The sequence below is a fragment of the Athalia rosae genome, chromosome 2, assembly GCF_917208135.1.
Source record: "Athalia rosae chromosome 2, iyAthRosa1.1, whole genome shotgun sequence".
Taxonomy (NCBI): domain Eukaryota; kingdom Metazoa; phylum Arthropoda; class Insecta; order Hymenoptera; family Athaliidae; genus Athalia; species Athalia rosae.
Genome location: NC_064027.1, coordinates 19,975,282 through 19,988,012, shown reverse-complemented (window position 1 = coordinate 19,988,012; position 12,731 = coordinate 19,975,282). Strand labels below are relative to the sequence as shown.

The window sequence follows — 12,731 nt, the reverse complement described above, 5'->3', positions numbered from 1 at the left end:
AAGGCTGCAAAGACACGCTGGGATATAATAATGGGATATACGTCCCTAAGCCGAAACTTACTTTTCTCTGGTGCTGAATTTCCGTGTATTTTTTCTCCCGCATTCTTTATATTTTCTCCTTGTCTCCTCTTTCACTTTGTGCTCTTCTTTTTTTCAGGCGGCAAGCTACGTCAGCAAATCATTTTTGGCACGCGTCACGTTGCGTATAGTACATTGTGTCGCGTACGGAAATGTAAGAATTTCTTCCGCCACACCACTGGCCGACTTTGGGCGTTGGTTTTCTTGTGTTTTCTTTTTGTCATCTTCTTCATTTCGTCCTAATCTATGAATCTGAAATATTAGTAATTACAATATTAGCGTTTCCATACAACGGAGTGAACTTGTTGGAAATGATTCGATAGGATTTTAGACTTATTTAGTCGATTTGCCGATCAGCCGAGAATCGGATTACTCGATATGATCATCGAAATTTTATTCCAGATCGAAACCCGATCCAGGATTTGGCGTACGATTTTCAAACATGTAATTATGATGTGGTGGTATAATACGGGGGTTTGAAAACGCGATTCCGAAACGCTGCACGAGTTTGCTTAGGTAGTAAATTTTAGTTCGCCCGTGTTACCCAGACGTGTTTATTCTCGATAAAGTATTGCCCTGCGCTGCAGCAAAATCCGGTCGAATTTGAGCAGATGTTGACTTCTTCAATCGAGCAAATAGACGCCGGCGAAAATTCAATGTTGGTATATGTATATCCTGCGCTATAGATGAATACAGGCAAACCGTTGAGAATTCTAAAAATTCACCCGACCAAGTTCGAATTACGTTTCGCCGCATCTCGAGGAATATGGTTATATTTTACGAAATTATCTAGATAACTCCGGGGTCCGGCGCATCGGTTATCCGATATATATCTATAGTATATCCCGAGGTATATATTACGTATGTAATCGAACTTCCGATTAAATTGAACCCGCGGAAGACATGAAAGATTTATTTCTCGGAAGGTGATGAGAAACTCGGGGATGAAACCTGAGGGAAAATGAAGATCTTATGTCGGAGGGTCGCGGTGCGCCCGATGTGTCGCACGTCCCTCAGGTTCAAGCGACCGGCTAACCGCTCCTTCGGGATAGAAATGTAAAAGAAATGAAAATAGAGGAGGAAAAATACTGCGTAAGATAAAGCGGCGGCGAAATTCGAAGAGAAAAGACGAGTGACGTGGCAATAAACTATATTTTCACGCACGATTCGCACTTTTACCGTGAAACCAGTTGACGTACGGGACGACGGATGGACGCACCGCGGGTTTCTTTCTCTTCTTCTCCTTTCTTCTTTTCTTCTCCTGTTTTTTTTTTTTTTTTTTTCTATTTTTCTCTCTCTCTCCTTCATCCCCGTTATTTATATCTTATGACGTGTCTCTTCGAGCATCTCTGTAACGTTGTCATGACAACATGCTTAATCCAGCTCACAATGTTTTCCTTATGGCGCTTATACCTTTGCACAACGCCACAAAACCAGCCACCCCTTTTGTTTCAGAAGATTAAGCCGAGCGAGAGAAAGAGAAAACTAGGTGAACGTGGGATGCGTGCAAATAAACACACATGCCCTTTATATCTCACGCAACGTGCCGCAGCCGCCCCCCAAGAAAAGCGATTACATCACGCCCGTATGATTCTTACGTCGCGTACGTTATATCCTGAAGGGCTGAAAACTAGATGAAAAAACTTGTGGATTTTCAACCTTTTCAACCACCGTTCGCAGAGGTGGCGAAAAGTGGTCAACGTCCCTCCTCGGAAATTTATTAAAAATATCGTCTTTTTATTTCTTTTTATTTGCTCCACGGCGAAGGACGCGCGCCACGTTAATTTCCTAAGTGACGAGTGTGCGGTTGTCGTTATAATAATAATAATAATATTAATAATAATAAACCGGAAATGACGGAGGATGTAAAGGGTAGTTTTCAGGTCGCGGTACCCACAAAGCGATATGTGGCCCTCGTCTCACAATTAGATTAATACCCAAGGATATATCGCTTGACTTTAATATCCTCCATAATCACCTCTTCCGCCCACCTACATAGTGATACAGGCGTGTTACGTTAACCAATTCAGTTTCGCCATTTCTCACACTCCTATCGACGACGATAATGTGACGACTATTAGACACCCTGACATATGAGGCATTCCTACTCGATAGACGCGCGAATTGATTTAGAGTTCGCTCCGTTGACGTTGATGAGGTAACGGTTTTTTAAATTTTTGATTCCGACAAAAAAATTTTCATCGATATTCATATCAACGGCTGTTCATTAGTCGTGTTATGTTATCGACATCGCGGATGTCGTTTGACAGCGTCGATGTGAAAAGTAATATTTCTATTTTCGGAAAGCCGCTATTTTTTGTTTTTGTTTTTCCGTTATCGGAAGAAAAGTATCGCCACTGAATATGTACATGCATATGGTGGCGAAATAAAAACAAAGTCGACGTGAAAATCGAATCCGATGTAATCGCTCGCCATAAAAAACTCCAATAATCTTATTCGACTACTTTCGAAGCTTTTTACGTACGGTGGCAAAGTATGAGTGCGATTTTACACCGTCGGTTTCACGATGATCCCCGAGTACCGTGTAAATCGTCGCTGCCACCAAAATAGCAAATAAATTCTTACAAGAGTTGGACGCGTTTCGGGCATCGTGAATCATCTTTTTACTCGATCAAAGTTGCATGCCCGCCCGTGAATTGATTCGTTCCGAGAATTCGTAATGGTTCGAAGTATTTCGGAAAAGAATGTCCAGTCTACCGATAAACATGTAATCGGAGAGGCGCGAATTACTCCAAGTGATTTATTTTCACGGAGCGAACGTCGTCGTGTCTTTTTGCGATCACGGAATTCGTTCGGTTTCAGCAATCAGCTAGGAATCGGTTGAGAGATGAAATCGGTTTAATTACAGGTACCCAGAGGGTTCGTTATAATAACCGACCGGTCGGTGTTTTTCTAAACCCATTTTGGCTGACACTTTGTTCGGTCGGTGGCGTTCCCTATTCTCATTTGTCAAGTTTATCTTCTCCTCCTATCCGGCCACATCCCCCGGATGACTACTATGCTACATGCTATACAGATGCAGCTAAATTAAGATCGGGTTCTTTGATGAGAAAATTACTCCGCAAAAGCCATTAAAACAAGCGAACTTCCCTACCTCCCCGCTGCACCCTAACAAATCTCATCAACGTTATACCGTAACTGTACAAAATTTTTCAACCAGAATCTACCGCGTCTATAACCCCCGGCTGCAGTTGCAACTTTGTAAATACATTTCGTTGGGACAGTAAGAATAATTGCGAAAGAAATGTATATGTATATGTACCCACCTACGTAAATGGAACTTACATAAATAAACGAACGAGACATAGGGGTTGAAATTCTTCCGATAAGAAAATTTTTGGCAAGCTTCCTGGAACTTGTGGATCGTTTATATTCAAGCTGTGTCGCGAACGCAGTGTATATAAAAGTCAGTTGGTATTTTGCCAGGCGATGCCAGCACGCAAGTTTCTCGATTAACAATATAACGACGGAATAACTCAATTCATATCAAATATCATATATGCAAAAAACAAAAAAAAAAAACGATCCACATTGCACTTTCCTACAAAGTATTTATCGTCGAATTATGGTAATTCTATACTTATCTCAAGATAGTGCATTCGTTTTTTTTTTTTTTTTTTTTTTTTTTTTTTTTGAAGTCGAGTGGAAATGAATAAAAATGACATGAAAAGGGTAATACGAAATTTCTGTGACTGGGTCTGCGATTTTATTTATCTAGCTGAAAGGAAATTTTTCGAGGACGGATGGAGAGACTGTAACAAAAACACTGGAATATTATAAAGAAATTTTGGAAACCGCGCGTAATGCCAATTTTTGTTAAAGTTTACGGCGATACTGCGAGATAAAAAACAAAACTTTTGAAAAATAACATTCAGAAATCATGTTCAGCAAATGATGAAATGAATTTTTCAAATTCGTGATCCGATTAAACAGATTTCGATAAATGTACCACAAGTTGTGATTTATTTCGTCTTCCGCGCGGTTGAAAACCGCAACGTTTTGGTTTTAATTAAAAAAGCTCGATCACATTATAAAGATATTCTCGTTTTGTCATAGTTTCAGTCACGGTCAGCGTAATAAAAATCCGCATTGTCGCAGATCTCGGAATTCCATGGTCTCGAAAATTTGAGGTAATCGGTGAAAAATTCTCGATTTCAGTCGGAGAGAACCAACAACCACTCTTTACCCATTTTTCACTCAGCGATCACGTCGACGTCTGATCGATCCGTATTTTTCCGGTAGTCGAGACAACTAGATTTTTCCAATAAAAATTTCTTCGTCGTTCTCGGTGTCGTTTTACACGAAATAACGCGAATTTGAAAAGGAGCCACGTTTCCCCCGGCCACTTCTCAAATGACAAAAATCTCGAACCCGATTGTAAAATTTTCTCCACGAAGACATTTCCAAGGGTTTATATTATGTACATACGTTTGACTGGAGTGGTTCGGGGGAGGGGGGGGGGGGTTCGGTATCCATCCACTCGATATCCGAGTATAATATAGGGTGGTTTAGGTTCCGCCAGCGGAGTCAGGGGCTTCAACTATGAAATTACAATTTCAAATCAATCTCACCGGTAACGCTGACAGCCTCCAGATGGGCAAGAACGAGCGAACCGTTCCATATACCTAAGGGGGATGAAGAGCGACCGCGGCAACTCCGTAGAGTGGCGTACCTAGTAAAACTAAAGTACCCTACGGGTGGGTACCTACCGCCTTCCTTCATCGATGCACAAATGTAAAGAGGAGAATACGCCGTCGTCTCCCCACGTCTCTCCCCCTCGTACCTAATCTGAGCACACAGCCTCCTCTCGACCCATTCGGCAAACATTATGAAAGTGCAACAGTTACAAACCTCTTGAAAATTTGCCCGAGTATTGAAATTGTGTAGTTGCGAAGGACCGCGGTGTACATCCCTCGTTCGATCTGTGGATTCCGCGTGCGCCTCGTTCGAACGCTAAATTTGCGAATAATTTTCAAACTCCGTTCGTGGTCCGGGTAACTTGATAACGCCGTTCGGTAACCCGAAAAATCGTTCATCTGCGATCGCCGGCTGACTTGTGCAGCGGAAAATCGAGTTTTCTCCGACGGCATTTAGAAGCTTTGAATACATTTGTGAGGCAGATAACGCGTACTCGTCTGTATGGTGTGTTGTGTGTCTCGTGTATTCCGCGAAATACAGTTCGGAAGATACCGTTCCTCAATCACTGCGCATACCGATCGTCTTGATTTATCGAATCGGTTTCTCACGAGCAATTTATCCCGCGTAGCGAACTCGTGTATACTTCCCTTTCTACTTATTGGTTATTCGACATCATTTTATGTATCCACCGGTAGTGGCTTCCTTATTTCTTGGTGAACAGGGGGAAGTTCGCTTTTTGTATCTATCGACGTTAAACACGCGTCAGTGAATATTTCCGCCGTGATATGCACCGCCTGGAAACGATATTCGGATACATCTATGGTGGCGGGGTACAAGCGGCGCAGAAATTTTTTAACCAACACCCGATCGTATCTTTTAAATTCTGACGAACGAAATATAACGCAGACCGAGAGTCCTCACTGTGAAAATAAAAAATCCTTCTCAGATCTCAAAAAAAAATAATCAAAAAACAAAAATTTGTGACGATTATTTCTATCGTGTAGCTGTCCGAGTGTTTTCCAGATATACGTACGATACCTACATGTTTGCGATGAATTAGCCGTAGGAAAAAACAGAGAAAAAAATAGCGAGACCCGAAATTCAAATGGATTTTTGACGAGGGAATTTCACCAACTACTCGAGTAAAGTCTTTGAATAATTTTTCGTCCCGTAACGCAAGCATCGATTTGAGGGGTGGAGTTTGACGTTAAAAAGTGGAGCTGAAAATGTGGCCACCCTGCGGTGCGTGTATATCTATATAGACTTTCAGCAGCTGTACCAGAAATCCAAATCGTAAACTACGTCCCCAAGATTGTTGATTTTACCCCTATAAACCGCAGACACCAAAGAAAGGTACGGGGGAAAAAAAAGGGGAAAGGAGAGATAAAATAAAAAAGATGAAAGAAGTAAAAAAAAATTAAGAGGGTGAAAACTGGAATACATAAGGAGAAGACGACGACGACGACGACGACGACGACGACGACGACGACGACGAAGAATAAGAAGAAGAAGAAGAAGTCGAGAAGTTTTTCGCGGTCGGTCATCCTTCGCTCGGTAATCTTGAGGTGGGATGTAAAAGGAGGTATAGTATAACCTGTATATACTACATAAGGGTGGAGTGCCTGCGGCTGAGAAGGAGCGATAGGCAGTCACTTATATACGAGGACTTAATTGCTGTATTTCTCACCCTCTCACTTATCCGCCCCTAAAATCCTCCGCGTCGCTGATTGTCTCCTCCGCGCGCCGCGCCGCTACAGGAATTATAAGAGCTCTGCGGAACGAGAGACGCCAGCGGAATCAGTAGCTATAGAAACCGGATTAGAAAGAGAAGCGCCGCGTCGCACGGAATCACTTTTGCCATATCTGCGCTATGTACAAAACCACCAATTTCAACCTCTATGTGCTTCTTACCGACCCAACCTCTGCACTGGAAAATAACAAAGAAAATTAAAATCGATTACTAAATCGAAAATTTAAAAAAATTAACCAATTTAATGTTCCGAAGAACAAGTAGTGGTGGTATGATACACATACATTGTGTAAAATAGAGGCATTTTTTTTTTTTTCAACGAGTCAAGTCAAACATGTAGCGAGAAAATCGAACATTTACCGAGCATGTATGGGTAATTTCTTCAAAACGCGAGATACTAGCTTTGGTGTGATTTATTTGTAACCGCAAATGACACTTTTCGTACTCTAAGATGATTTTACAGCTTTTTCGATAAATTTCGACTATCCAAAAATTTCAAGACGATATCTATGATTTGAAAGATTAATACTGAACTTTTTTGAAAAAAATAAACATGGAAACCTCATCGACGGATCGAAATAATTCTAGATCGTTTTTGAAAATACGTGTTTTTTTCGTTCGATTTCCCAAAGAATGACCCATACGCGGCGAGTAGACGTCGGTTTGTGGGCTAGACGTTTTTACAGAGGATGACGGGAGTTTCAACCCTGCAGTCCGTGGAGAAGTAGACTGGGCAGGCAGCCAAATCAGACCCAAGTGCTTTGCGCTTGTTTCTCTTTCTAGCTACCGACGGGACGATATAATACAAAACGTAACCGACACCACGTGATATTATACTTGTCACGTACCGCACACCCAAAACTTCACTCCGCAGACGCACTGACACTTATTCCACTTTTTCTGCTAGATCTCTCTGTTTTCCAGACCACGATTCAAAGTGAATGGGGTAAAACGAGGAATCTCCACGAGATTTTAATATTTCATTTTTTTCAAAAGGAAAATACACGCCAAAAAGACACACGTGTACGGCGGCGTATTTTCCAGCCATTCCGCGACCTCGTTCCGGAAAGAGGGCGTGCAGGATGTCGCAAAACAGATCGATTTTTCGGCTTCTGTCTCTCAATTTCGTACTCTGTAATTTGAGAACCGGAATTGTTGAATTTGAAACGAAAGGCAAAAAGACGAACGAACTTACGACATTCTTAATTCTCGTTGAGGGGTCAACGAGAGATCAAAAGGTCAAAAGTGTATTTTCACGAGCGGGTCGAACGTCGATGTTGATGTACTCCTCTGCGCGCCGGCGGCAATAATTTTTCCAACCCTTTTTCACAGGCTCGTGTTCCCCGAGGGACGAATGGAGATACGGCGCATTCCTGAAGACGAAATAAAAGCTTCGTGCATTCTTCCAGTTTTCGTGAAGAAAATAAATATAAGCGAATACCGGAATTCGATGTATGAACAAGGGCGGTCAAGGTATCCGCAGAGTTGTCGAGTATTTGACAAAATGGATTAAAAAAAAGGGTGTTTATAGATCGGAAAAGAATAATCGACAGATCTCACTTTTTAAAGCGTTATTAATAAACCGATGGTAGAGAAGAGCTGTTCGCGGGGTTCGAATCTCGAATCTCTGAAAAATTCCAACTTTTCAGATTCAAAATTGGACTATGACATCGGATACGTATATATATATATCTATTTACATCTACAGTATCTACACAGAGAGTTGTAAATTGCACCCGATTTCTTTTTCTTTTTTTATTTTTCTCGTTTCGTACCACTCTGTGCAAATTGTACGACTATGTTGTGTACCCAGTATATTTACATTGTAATATCTAGGGCCATGAAACGTGCCACAGATACAGCGAGCATATAACGTACAACGTACGTTGCATACGTCCGGCTACTGCGAAACGAGGTGCAGCGTACGGAACTCAAGTTAGAATACAACACACCCGTATATCTGTATTCGCATGCACGTCAAGCACAACTGGCGCTACGTACGTACGTACCGTACACCCATCGCATCCTTTATTCGTTAGCGCGGGGAAGTGTTCCTACACGTAACAGGGTACGACGATACTTTCCCGCTACCTTTACGCGGCGCACTGTTACTTCGAATCAACGCTACCTGACCCGAACGTCAGACGCTCACCGAGCAAGAGAAGAAGCTCCCGCGCGCCAAGCGGCGAACTTCAACCGATTATAATACAATATTTCTCTGCGCGAACTTACGAGGATATGTACGTACGGTACGTGTGCTGTGTACCTCCGCCGTACAACGGGGTTGCCCACTTCAACCCAGCTAGCGTAGCCGGCAGACCTGAAGTAATACGGTATGTAGCTACGGTTCTTCAGATTTGATAAGATCTCGGAATAACTTCATTCAAATCCGAATAGATTTATTTCTGAGTGGATACAACCGATCGCGAATCTTCCAAATATGCTGTAAAATCTGCCCGGATCTGATCAGATCGAATAAAATCTGATAATGCGACGTGAGTCCGGACTTGACTGGAGGGATACGAAGGCTTCAAAGCGACGAAGGCCTTTAATCGTGGCCTAATTTAGTCTGCATCGAAATACCTGGGAAACAAAAAAATGGTTCACACTCCATCTGGAAGTGCTTTTTTTTTTTTTTTTTTTGCTTTTGCTTTTGCTTTTATCGGCAAATCCTAGAACGTAGCGGCGGTTCGATGAAAAAAGAAAAGAAATGGGAGAAAAAAAGAGAATCGTTGGCAAATGTTTGCCAGTCGTTCGTTTTTCGAGAGTCTCGAAGGCCTTGTAAAATGTGCGTAGAACGAGATCAGGAAATACGTAGGTACGGTATGGTTGGTATGGAGCGAAAGGTGGAAAATGGGGAGAGCCAGACTACGCGTCTGGGGCGTTTTTACCCTTATTCTATCTATTTTCTTCTTCTCGTCCAATTTTTTTTTTTTTTCTTTTTCTATTTTTTTTCCGTCGCTTTTTCACGCTTCGGGGTTAACGGGGCCCGCGGACACCATCGAACCCCGCGTTAGATGGAGAATGAATATTTCATAGCGCAAACACCGAGTAAACCTGTTCGGGTAAAGTAAACTTTAGAAAACGTGATGCAGAGCACCTTATCGTTGCGTATATAGAGTGCGACTTAAGGTAGGCTTCGCAAACTGTACAAATGAAATTATGGACTATACGCGCTTAGATTTTTATATCAGACGTTCCGTGCACTCGATGTTTCGAGCTAAGAAATTCCATTCGAGCTCTTCTAATCGAGTGTCCGAGAATTTTCGATAACCCGCGCATTCCGTGTGGGCCGTTTCGTGCGAAATTACTGGGAATCACAATTACCAGTAGAGTTTTACTTCGCACGAGCTTTTCAGAGAATTTAATTCTGTCGTTCGACTCTTTCGAAAACGATTTTGCAAAATTCGTCCTGGTACAATACAGTTACGCGACGTAGGCACGTATAGAGTAAGCGTATCACATGTATTATCGGTTCCTTTTTTTCATTTTTTATATCTGCACACATTGAAGGTCGCCAAATTGTTCTGGCTTTATTCCAGACTGATTTCCCCCGACAAAGTCGACAAGCTTTTTCAGTGTCCCATCTTATTTGTTTCATTTGATTTGTTTCCCCCGAACCCCCCTCCCCCCCCCCCCCCACCCCCGCCCTTTTTCGTCAACCTCCTTTTTTCCCCCGATTGTAAAGGTCTATTTTATTATTCTGTTTTCGTACTGCTATGCGTCCCAATTAAAACGTTTTTATCAAAACTAACAACACGTTAGAAAAAATGAATCGCTATTTTTACTGCGTACAAAAAAATGTATATATAATACATGCAGACGGTTTTTATTTATTCATACAAAACTGGAAGGTGATACGAACATTTGAGTCTTTATGTAGTCGTACATACATATACATATACGTATAATAGGTATTCATGTAATACATCACATGCTCCTGCACGGCCACCCTGAATGAGGTAGGAAAAATTTCGCGCTATTGTGTTTATATGCCTCAACATAAACCGGTTCTGCCGTCTATATTCGCGAGTAATACGTACCGGGAGTATTTCACGCGAAACATCTTTATTACCGAAGTGATCGAACAGATCGAACGGCCGCGCTCACAATTCGATCTTTCCAATCATCGTCCTTTTCTGTTACCGAATTTGCGCGAAAGTTCAAAATTTTTCTCCGTAATTCATCGAGCGTAGAGCGTCAAGTATCACATAGAAATGGTATTGAATAATGCAAAATTGTCAGAGGCAAAGAGCAGCTGATTTGGAACGAAATGCCCTATATTATAAATAACCCGGGGTACGAGCCACTGCGGGCTATAATAATTTATCGACTCTGCGACTCACACCTCCACACGTAAATGAGACTATAAATTATTCACGTTTCCCGATCGCTTATCGCCCATGTATACAATACCTACATATGTATGTAAATAATATTATATACTCATATATTTGTTGATCACACGTATGCATGACACGGCTGTATCGCCGCCCGATGTATACCTCGCAACACCCGATTCGAAACAAAAAAATTGTGTCGCCCCGAAGCCCATATTTTCAATAACTCTTCGGTCGGAGGCTAGAGATTTGAAAAAAGTCTCGCTGGACTGTGACGAATCCTTTTTTTCACGTTTTTGTTTCAGATCCATTTGCGGGAAAATCTTTTGCGTGGGGTTACATAATTTCGAAAACCGATATACGCGCCTACACTGTATCTCAAGGTGAGTGGAGTAGCTGTAATATTTTCGAATGTTCTTGTCTGAGGAAAATTACGCGGAGGAGAGAGTGAGATTCTGATCCGTTGGCGTTTTGCCCAGTTCTCGGGTATACAACGACGTGGTTCGCGAGCGCACGGGGATTACGAGGGGATTCTTCGGGGTTGGCCGGGTTACTTAGGTCGAAATTCACAATCGGCTAACCCGTATATAACTAACGCGTGCGTTACACGTATGCAAATATACGGCTTGTGATCATAGATCGAGTCACACGCGAGCTTGAATTCCATATGTGATCTATTATACACCTTCAAAAGCGCGTGCATTAAATACCTGTAGGTTGGGGGGTTGGGTGGAGGCAGTTTGGTCGATTTGTACCAACGAGAGGGGGGGTGGTTATGCAGCGCACCGCAGAGCCGACCGTTTGACGCTAATATATTATTCACAATTCACGCGTGTGATTCGATTCGTTGTACGTATGCGCGGAACAACAAACGGAGAAGGTTGCGCGCGGTTTATCGGTCCCGGACTAGAGAGAATCGACAAAAAATCGCACCGCGAGTTTTCAAATTCCGAGAAACCGAATCGAAAGATTCCGCCCACGTCCTCATCCGTTCGATAATTACGATCCGCGTTCATCGTTAGAGGAGCCCAGCCAATGGTCGGTGACAATTGGGGAAAAAAAATCGAGTCCGCATCCGTTACGAGCGGTATAATTTTTTTCGCCTATAACGAGGTATCCTCGAAACGAAAACGGCGATCGCGCGCACCGAAATCTGGATTGCGAGTAATTTTTTTTGAATCGCTCTCACGCCGCAATCGTACATTTAATTTCCAATGTATTATAGGCGTCCTATATCCCGTTTTACTGCTATTACTGTACGGTCGAAAGTAAAATTCGTCGCGTCGCGTCGCGTCGCGTGCGTCCAATGTAGGTATATACATACCGGATGCAGACATTACTGTTTTCCAATAAAACTCACGAGCGTTATAGCGTTGGTGTTTATATAGTCTCTGCCGAATGGGGTTCATTGATCGTTTCCTGGCGCCGCAATTTCCGAACTTCGTGTACGTACCTACAATTTCATAACGCATAGGTATATACATCCCACCCCTTCGCCTGTATTATACTACACTATTATAGCCATACCGGCAGCTAGGGAAAGTGAGGGACAAACTGGGCTCGATTTTACCGCAATAAAAAGCCCTTCTACACAGTCTTCCGCACGATTCCAACCTTAACGATAAGTACAAGACATGAATCCTCGATCGTCGTAATTTTCTACGTTGATAGCTTCTCCTATTTATTATAAAAGCTTCTCATTTTACCCAGGGGTCAAATACCGTTCCACAAGACCCGTTTCTTCCCTCAATGACGGAAGAAGATTAAGCGATTCCCTATCTTTCGTATAAATAGCCAAAATTCGATATAAAAAGAAAAAAAAAAAAAAAAAGAACCCACATACGATGACGAAATATTTTCTATAGATTTTTACGTCGCTTGATATTTTCCGCTAACGAGAATTA

At 42.3% G+C, this 12,731-nt stretch overlaps 1 protein-coding gene across 5 annotated transcripts in view; it reads left to right on the top strand.

The window, feature by feature from the left end:
- LOC105683028 (limbic system-associated membrane protein-like) overlaps positions 1–12,731 on the top strand; it is a 122,920-nt gene that overhangs the window by 27,190 nt on the left and 82,999 nt on the right. For 2 of the 5 annotated variants that reach the window (XM_012395314.4, XM_012395312.4), the window contains exon 2: positions 11,133–11,210. The exons of 1 other annotated variant lie outside the window; for it this stretch is intronic. The gene's annotated coding sequence lies outside the window, so the exon portion shown is untranslated. Of the gene's footprint in view, positions 1–6,300; positions 6,320–8,716; positions 8,821–11,132; positions 11,211–12,731 lie in introns of those variants that run through there. 2 more of the 5 variants (XM_048649318.1, XM_048649317.1) reach the window with 2 other exon arrangements.